The sequence below is a fragment of the Equus caballus genome, chromosome 7 (genome assembly GCF_041296265.1).
Source record: "Equus caballus isolate H_3958 breed thoroughbred chromosome 7, TB-T2T, whole genome shotgun sequence".
Taxonomy (NCBI): Eukaryota; Metazoa; Chordata; class Mammalia; order Perissodactyla; family Equidae; genus Equus; species Equus caballus.
The window spans coordinates 19,332,744-19,342,247 of NC_091690.1; the positions used below are offsets into that span (position 1 = coordinate 19,332,744).

The following is a 9,504-nucleotide window of genomic DNA, read 5'->3' on the forward strand; positions in this document are numbered from 1 at the left end:
GAAACTGCATAGTAGTGAACGAATTTGTAGGCAAAATTTATCACCACCTCTCTGGATACCGTTCCTTAAATAGAGCTTTCTTGGTTAATACTTAGTACATTATAATCAGTAACCATAGCAACAGATGCATTTGAATATTGCTGTTAAATTCCATATAATTGGCAAAATGCAAAGCTGAATTAGTGTTACTTCATGTTATTTCTTTTTTCACTCGACAAAGGTAAGTTAGCATGAAGTTGGACTAACCTATAAAACAGAACCAGGAATTTTTCTCTTTCAAGGTCATGAAGAAGGAAACTGAGCAAAGAAATTGAACTTAAATCTGAAAGAGACAGGTCTCATATTTATCAAGCATCTCTACCTAGGCTAAAATAGTTAATCCTCTCAAAGCCATCTGAGGCATAGGTGTTATTGCTACTTCATAGATGAAGAAACTGAGGCTTGGGAATTTAAGTAGCTAACTCAAGGTCACACAGTCGGTGAATGGCAGAAGCAAGATGCAAACCTAATGGATATTTCTGATTCCAAATTCTGTGCTCCTTCCTAGGGCATCTCAGTTACCATGTGAGCCATTTTACAGATAAGAGAACCAATAATTTGTTTCCTCTCTCCTTTGTCAGATAAGAAAACTGCAGCCCAGAGTAGTTGTGTCTTCACAAAGTCACGTAATTATTTAATGCCACAGAATTCAAACCCACTTTTTTGCAATGGATTTGCCACCAGAACACAGGTGTGATGAAAAACACCTCTAAATCTAAGCCAAAATGGGAAAGGAAAAGACACATATCAATATCATCATCACTGGACACATAGTTTAGGGCAAGTCTATCACCACTGGCCATCTGATCTGCAAATGTGGTGGAATCAACAAAAGAACCATAGAAAAAATTGAGAGGGAGGCTTCTGAGATGGGAAAGCATGCCTTTGGATAAACTGAAAGCTGAAAGAAGACATGGTATCACCACTGATATCTCCCTGAAATTCAAGACCAGCAAGTAGTATGTGACCGTCATCGATGCCCTGGGACACAGTGACTTTATCAAAAACATGATTACGGGCACATCTCAGGCTGACTGTCCTGTCCTGACTGTTGCTGCTGGTTTTGGTGAATTTGAAGCAGCTGTCTCCAAGGATGGGCAGATCTGTGAGCATGCTCTTCTGACTCACATAATAGGTGCGAAACAACTAATTGTTAATGTTAACAAAATGGATTCCACTGAGCCACCCTATAGCCAGAAGAGATATGAAGAAATTGCTAAGGTAGTCACATCTACATTACGTAAATTGGCTACAACCCCAATGTGGTAGCATTTGCATCAATTTCTGGTTGGAATGGTGACAACATACTGGAGCCAAGTGCAAACATGCTTTGGTTCAAGATATGGAAAGTCACCTGGAAAGATGGCAATGCCAGTGAAACCGTGCTGCTTGAAGCTCTAGATTGCATCCTGCCACCAACTCATCCACCTGATAAGCCCTTGCATCTCCCCCTCCAGTCAGCTACGAAGTTGGTAGTATTGATAATTTGCCAATAGAGACTGATGTTCTCAAACCCAGAATAATGGTCACCTTTGCTCTAGAAATGTTACAATTCAAGTAAAGTCTGTTGCAATGCACTGTAAAGCTTTGAGTGAAGCTCTCCCTAAGGACAATGGGGGCTTCAATGTCAAGAGCGTGTCTGTCAAAGATGTTCATCCTAGCACCGCGGCTGGTGACAGCAAAAATGACCCACCAATGGAAGCAGCTGGCTTCACAGTTCAGGTGATTATCCTGAACCATCCAGGCCAAATCAGTGCTGGCTATGCACCTGTGCTGGATTGTCTCCCACCTCATGTTGTTTACAAGTTTGCTGAGCTGAAGGAGAAGATTTATTGTCATTCCAGGAAAAAGCTGGAAGATGACCCCAAATTCTTAAATCTGGTGATGCTGCCATCGTTAATATGGTTCCTGGTAAGCCCACGTGTGTTGAGAGCTTCTCTAACTATCCTCCTCTGGGTCTTTTTTGCTGTTTGTGACATGAGACAGACGGTTGCTGTGGGTGTCATCAAAGCAGTGGACAAATGGTTGCTGGAGCTGGCAAGGTCACCCAGTGTGCTGGAGAGCTCAGAAGGTAAATGGATATTATCCCTAATACCAGCTCCTCCAGTCTTAATCAGTATTAGAAGAATAGTCTCAGAACTATTTCTCTATTGGCCATTTAAGTTTAACAGTAAAAGAGTCATTAATGATAATGCATCATAAAATCTTCAGAAGGAAAGGCAAAAGTTTTATGCACCACTTGTTTTTTTTCTGTGTGTGGCAGTTTTAAGTTATTCGTTTTTAAAATCAGTACTTTGTAATGGAAACAACTTGACCAAAAATCTGTCACAGAATTTCGACATCCATTAAAACAAAGTTTAATGAGAAAACAGTGTCTTCTTTTGATCAACACTGTAAATTCCTATAGTACTACTTGGGTAAAAAACTTAAGTAAGAGTTGCCCACAATCTATTTCTGGTGTTCCATCTGCTGAAACTTCAAAATTTGATAATTCTGGGCTAACCATTTTTTCTGGGTGGGAATTTTGAGTTTTTTCACTTTGTCTGAGAGGTAGAATCATCTATGTTTTTTAAGGACATAGTGAAACGCTATGGGAGTGGGTCTGTTGGTTGCAACACTTCATAGGTTAGGACAGGCAAACACAGAGTATCTTTGTCAATAGGTAAGCTACTTACATAGAGGCCAAATTCTGCGATATTAAAGTTCATGTGTTGCATGTAAATTTTTTTGTAGTTACATCAATATTAAGTAAATTTGTTGATACAATTTCAAATTTTAATTTCCCAGTTATTGTAATATGTGTTCTCACATTTACAAATACTGAAGTGGTTTAAGTAACTAAAGCGTTAAGCTTAAACAGCATTGACGACTGCCCTGCTTGAGTTCATTGTATCTAGATTCTAGGAAAAATAAAGACACTAGAAGTTGAAGAAAAAAAAAGAATTCCAACCAAGAACTTCTAATTCCCTCTCCGGGACTCTTTCCGTGATGCAGATGACTGTAACGTTCTTCTAAGTCCAGCATGTATCATTTTTTAATGTCATTCATAACCTTTGTTGAGCATATACTTCTTAATCTAGATGACATCCAAGGTCATTCTGCCTCTGAAAATCTAGACAATGCTACTTCTGCCTCCAACACACCTCATGTTGAAAGTCCAATTCCTTCTCCACGATTTCTGCGTATTCCTCAGGGGCTTATGTTCTCATGACCACCTCTTACTTCAGCTGACTTCTTGTTCTCCACTTGGCATCTTGCAACTTTTTCTTTATTGCCACCTGGGTTCTTGAACTACCTTCTCTAGTTTTACACACAGACAACAACAAAAAGTTATCCACACAAAGCCTTTGTGTAAGAGATTCTACAGAAAGTTTAGAGAAATTAAGAAATAGATGCAGTTTGTACTGCTGGCCCATAAGCAATTAGAATTGAGTAATAATCATCCTGTTTATAAAGTCTTTTGGCTGATTTCCCAGGTTGCTCATTCTCTCTGCTTTCCACCCCCTCCCACCACCACCGACATTTTTCTAAATGCAAAGTAATTCTACCTTCCATTTCTTCTGCCCCCGATTTCTGAATCCTATGGTGCGCCTATTTTTTCACACTCAAATCCTCCAAGGTATTTTCTCTTTTTAAAACCATTTATTCACAAGAGGAATTCTACTATCAACTATTAAAAAAAAGGAATTTTTTTTTTACCGCCTACTAACAATACCCACGTTCTGAGGAGTACACAAGAAGAAACTCCGCTCTGAAAGAGTAGCTAATCTAATAGGGGGAAAAAATGCACATAACTCAAATTTCTCTTGGGCCTCAGCACCCTATGAAGACAATGAGATCACACGATATTTAGCAGTTCAATCTCTATGATAGGCTCACCTGCCCCAAGGAGCCCCTGGTCTGATGTCCTGACAGATACGAAGAAGGCTGATACAACTATGAGAACGACATAACTTACAGTTAGAGGGGAAAGATCTCTGAAGGCTGAAGAAGGGAGAGTTACTAGGATGACCACGGGCAATGAATGGCCCACCTGAGCTTTAAGTCAGCTATTTAGGTTTCTGAGCTTGAGTCACCAGGCCCAATCGTAACATCTTCTAAATGTATGTTTGTTGAGTCTATTTTAGTTTCACTAACCCCCCCCCCAAAAAAATCTAGGGTTATCTGGGGTTTCCATTTCTGACCAAATGGAAAGTATTAATACTCAGAAAGCAACTGACATGGAAATCCCTTAACTTCATGTTACTGTGTTTCTGTTATAAGCAATGAGAAAAACTAGTAAAGTGAGTGAAAAGGCAGTTTTGCAAAACATGTTTTATATAATGCTGCTACCCCAGGTCCTCAGTCCCTTCCACAATTCCAAAATCCACAGAGCTCTGAAATCCTAAAGGTTTTCATTCATAAAGTTTCTAGCAATGTCGTTTGGTGGTAAAACCTGAACCACTCAGATGTGAGGCTACTTACAGTCTTTATTCATCCCACTTCATGGGAGTAGCCATTTGTTTCCTGTAGAAATAATGCAAATGCTTAACTACAAGGTGCTTTTCCGGCCACACTGGGGGAGGTATGTCGTATATGGAATCTAGAATCGACCTTTCCAAAGTCTGAGGCATTCTGAATTCCAAAACACATTTGGCCCCAAGGGTTTCAGATAAAGCGTTGTGTACCCATCTTGGCATTTGCTAGAGGAAACTGAGGGCAAAGTGAGGGGAAGTAATAACAAATGAGGGAAACTGGTATGCTGCCAGGGGCCCTATTTTCAGAAGGTCTGATCGGAACATGCAGTCTGTCAAAGAGAGAGAATACATACTAGATACAGGACTGTGTGGTACACATGTAGAGTCATGGAGAAGTTGTGGCGAGTGAGAACATCTGGGAAACCCTCCTGAGTCCTCCAGCTGAAGCCAGGCTCATCTACTGAGGACCCTGCCCAGCCACTCATCACCACATACGAAGCAGGCTGATGAGGGCAGGACAACAAGATCATAAACATTCTGATGGAAGCTCTTCCGCTTTTCTTTTAAGAAATCTGATCGTTTGAGTTATTGTTTTTTCAATGTTCACTGAATTTTCAGAATGAGGATTATTTTAAAAATAAAAAAGACAGGAGATAAATAAAGATACCCAAGCAGTTCTCAAACTTGGTAGCAGATCAGAAATACTTGAGAGGCTTTTTAAACTACAGATCCCTCAGCCCATCCCAGACCCACTGAATAAGGAGCTCCTGATGTGCTACCAAGGCGCATGGAGTTTTCAAAGTGCCCCCAGGTAACTTCGATGTGTAGACAAGGTTGAGAACTACCGCCTTAGAAATTAATTTTCTTTTTAATTTTTAAAGACAGAGAAAGAAAAAGACATTTTCCCTACTTCTACTTGAGGAATGAAAGTGCCTAAGATCCAGAAAAGCCCAAATAGGGTGGTGAGTACACTTTACAGTTCTTGTTTTAATCACATGTGCTAACCACACAAGGGAAGTTTCATTTCTGCAAAAGCTATCGGTTTCTCTTTCATACTTATTGTTTGTAATCTCAGACACATAAAACAATTCGACCAATGATTTCATCTTCCCCATTCCTGAGGTCGTAGATGTACCCTCCATTTATGTACCATCAAGAATTAAGGGAATGTCTGCCATATGCCTGAAGGAAAGCCAGCTTCCCAGAAATTCTCTGGTGTGTTGGATGGAATGTATCCACATCGGTGTCTTGACAGGGAGCCAAATTCTTTCCTCTTTCTTCTGGTGGCATAGCCACACAATAAATTTCACATTCCTTATTCCTCAAGCCATTTGGTTTTCTCTTTTTTCTCAACCACCTCAAAATGAGGAAAAGGTTGCAAGTTAGTCTCTCTCTTATCTTCTTGAGATACGGCTCCACAAATGCTCTCCCTTGGACTGTATCATGTTTATCAGCACGAGTGTTTGGTTTCTTTGTGATAGCTGACAATTCCTCCTCTTCCCCTGCTACTTGGAGAAATGATCTGCCAGACAGCATTCACAATCTTCAGACGTCGTCCAGTCAAACACATCTTCCCAGCTCTCATTTTTCTTTCTCCATTTGGACTTTTCTCCCTTGTCCTCCTCCAGGTCCCCTTCTCAGAGATGCTGCCTTGATGCCGGATTTAAACTGAGTTCCCTATTACTGCTTCTCAGAACACCACATGCTTTTGTTTCATAGCGCTCATCACAATTTAATTAGATGTTTATCTCTGTGCTTATTTATTTTACGTCTGTTTTCCTACTAGATGATAGGATATTTGAGGTCAGGAACCAAAGTCTCTTTTTTTTGTTGTTTAGTTTGGTTTGGTCTTTGTTATTAGTTTTTGTTTGGAGTTTTTGTTGGGTTTGGGGGTTTTTTTGGTATTGGGGTGGGTCCTTTCCTTTTTTTTTATTACGATGCACCAAATTGGTATCTAATGCTAACACATAGTGGATGACAAATAAATATTAATTCACTCAATAAATTAAATACCCCGAAGACTCAAGTAAGCTGAGGCCATCTCATATATTCACCAGAAAGTCACTGGAGACTTTATGAAAGGGTGTCAGTAAAATCATCCCTTTTACAACAACATAGATGGACCTTGAGGGTATGATGTTAAGTGAAATAAGCCAGACAGAGAAAGGCAAATACTGTATGGTTTCACTCATATGTGGAAGATAAAAAATTCATGCATAAAGAGAACATACTAGTGGTTACCAGAGCGGAAGGGGATTGGGGGGTGAGCCAAAGGGGTAAAGGGGCACATATGTATGGTGGTGGACAAAAGTTAGACTACTGGTGGTGAGCACAATGAAGTCTATTCAGAAATTGGTAAATAATAATTACACCTGAAGCTACACAATGTTATAAACCATTACAATCTCAACAAAATTAGTGGGGGGGAAAAGGTATTAGTAAAAGCAAAGAAGGGGCCAGTCCTGTGGCCTAGTGGTTAAGTTTGGCATGCTCCACTTTAGTGGCCTGTGTTTGGTTCCCAGGCGCAGACCTATACAACTCATCAGCGGTCGTGTTGTGGTGGCAAGCCACATATAAAATAGGGGAATATTGGCACAGATGTCAGCTCAGGGCAAATCTTCCTCAGCAAACAAAAAGAAGAAAAAAACCCAGAGATAAGTAGAAACCAGAAAGCAGCAGACTAAAGAAGGGCTGGGAGCCCAGGGAAAGGAGGAGGAGTACACTCACCTTTGCATAGCTGGACTTGCAATTATCATGGTAAAACAAAAGTGTTCAAACTGCAACTCTCTGATCAATGAGTCACACCTAATGTGAACATTTATTTCAGAGTTGCACATACCATATTTATATAATTGTGATTCAGAATGAATGCCTTGATGATGCTTTATGTGCTGTGGCAAATGCTTAATTGCAGCTTATTTTGTCGGCATTTATTTAAATGTCAGTAAAACTCTTTCCCACAGATATTAAATTTTATAATTAATCATTCATGAAGCCTTCTCTAATCAACTTTTCCTTAAGTATTTCAAATTCTTGTCAGGCCCATTCATTTCCCTTATGATGGTATGAGAATTGGTTTTAGGTGATAAATTGACTATTTTCTCCTAGAGTACATTTTTCTTTAGAGTTTGAAAACATTCATCTACCTTAATCTGAGTTATCATGCAGTGGGGCCTAAGCCATAGGAAACACAGTATAACGAGTAGCATCTGTCAACCCGAATGGCAAGTCATGTCAAGCATTCTCAAGTTCCTTGCATTTTTATGACCAGTAAAACAAATTGATCCATACCTCAGTGTGTCAGTCAACCAATACTTGTGCGAGTGCCAACCACAAGTCATATCTAGGAATAAAATGATAATATAACACCATGATATATAATATGATATAATATATAACACTATATCTGCCCTCATGGAATTTATAGTCCAAGTGGAGAGACAGACATAAAGCAAATAGGAGCAATAAAGAGTTACAGCAGCTATGATGGAGACAAGTATAATATATAGAGGAAAAGGTTGGAGTTTGGGGTCATAGGGCGGTCAGGACATCTTCTTGGCTTGAGCTGTATCTCAAAAACTGAGTAAGTAAGGGGATGGGCGTGGGGGGAGTAATGGGAAGAAAGGGTGCTCCAGACATGATAAAGAAATGGATCATGAAACAACCATGACGCCTTGGACATGCTAGTCATTGGGCATCTTGCAGGTCATTAGGCACGGAGTGGGGCTCAGTGAGGAATGAGATTGGAGAAGCAAGCAGAGACCAGATCGCGGAGGGCCTTGTGTGCTGTGCTGAGCAGTTTGGATGACATTCTCTTGGCAACGTAGAGCCTCTGGGGTGCTTTAAGTAGGGAGTGGCTCGGTGAGATAAATACTTTAGAGAGTTCACTCTGGCAGTTGTTCAGAGATTGGATTAAAAAGTTTTGGGCCTGGAGACATTTTATTCATTCATTCAAACATTTTTTTAAGTACCTTTTACTTTAAAAATACTCTCCTGAGAGCCAGATACTCTCCTGAGCTCTAGGAATACAACAATGAACCAAAGAGACAAGATCTCACAGAGCATTCTAGCAGAGGCATGTAGACAATAACCAGCCAAGAGAACAGATAAACAAGAAAAATAGAAAGTAGTGTTAAACACTGTGCAAAAATGGAAATAGACTGACACAAGAGAGAGTGTCCAATTGCTACTTTAAATTGTGTGGCTAAGAAAGACCTCTCTGAGCAGAATCTGAACGACAAGAAAAAAGTCACTCTGTGATTGGAAGTAGAGCATTCCAGGCAAAGGGAACAGCTGGTGCAAAATCCCTAAAATGGGAAAAGCTTAGACAGTTCAAGAAACGGAAAGAAGGCCAGTGTGCCCAGCGAGTAGCCGCAAGGGGCTGAAGGGTGAGTGATTAGGGTTAATAGGTAGACCCAGACGAGAATTCAAAGGCCGTGTGACCCGGGACAATGTGTTTGGATTTTATTTTAAGGGCCATAGGACATCACTTCATGGTGACGTAGGCAAGTGGTATGATCAGGTGTATATATCTATTTTTTTTCTTAAAGATTGGCACCTGAGCTAACAACTGTGGCCAATCTTTTTTTTTCTGCTTTATCTCCCCAAACCCCCTGTACATAGTTGTATATCTTAGTTGTGGGTCCTTCTAGTTGTGGCATATGAGATGCCGCCTCAACGTGGCCTGACGAGTGGTGCCATGTCCGCGCCCAGGATCCAAACCCTGGGCTGCCGCAGCAGAGCACACAAACTTAACCACTCGGCCATGGGGCTGGCCCCGCCAGGTGTATATTTTTAAATGATCATTGGCTGCCTTGTGGAAAGTGGACAGGAGTAGAAGTAAAGAGAAGTCAGAAAGCTATTGTAGTTGTCCTCGTGGGAGAGATCAGGGTGGACTCAGGTGATGGCGGTGGGGACAGACTGAAGCAGATGGAATTGGTATATGTTTGTATGTGGAGTTGAAAAGGACTTAGTGGTGGGTCAAATTCCGGGAACAAGAGAAAAAGTG

At 40.6% G+C, this 9,504-nt stretch overlaps 1 pseudogene; it reads left to right on the forward strand.

The window, feature by feature from the left end:
• Positions 1-764: 764 nt before the first annotated feature.
• LOC100069963 (elongation factor 1-alpha 1 pseudogene) lies at positions 765-2,114 on the forward strand (annotated as a pseudogene).
• The last annotated feature ends 7,390 nt before the right edge of the window (positions 2,115-9,504 follow it).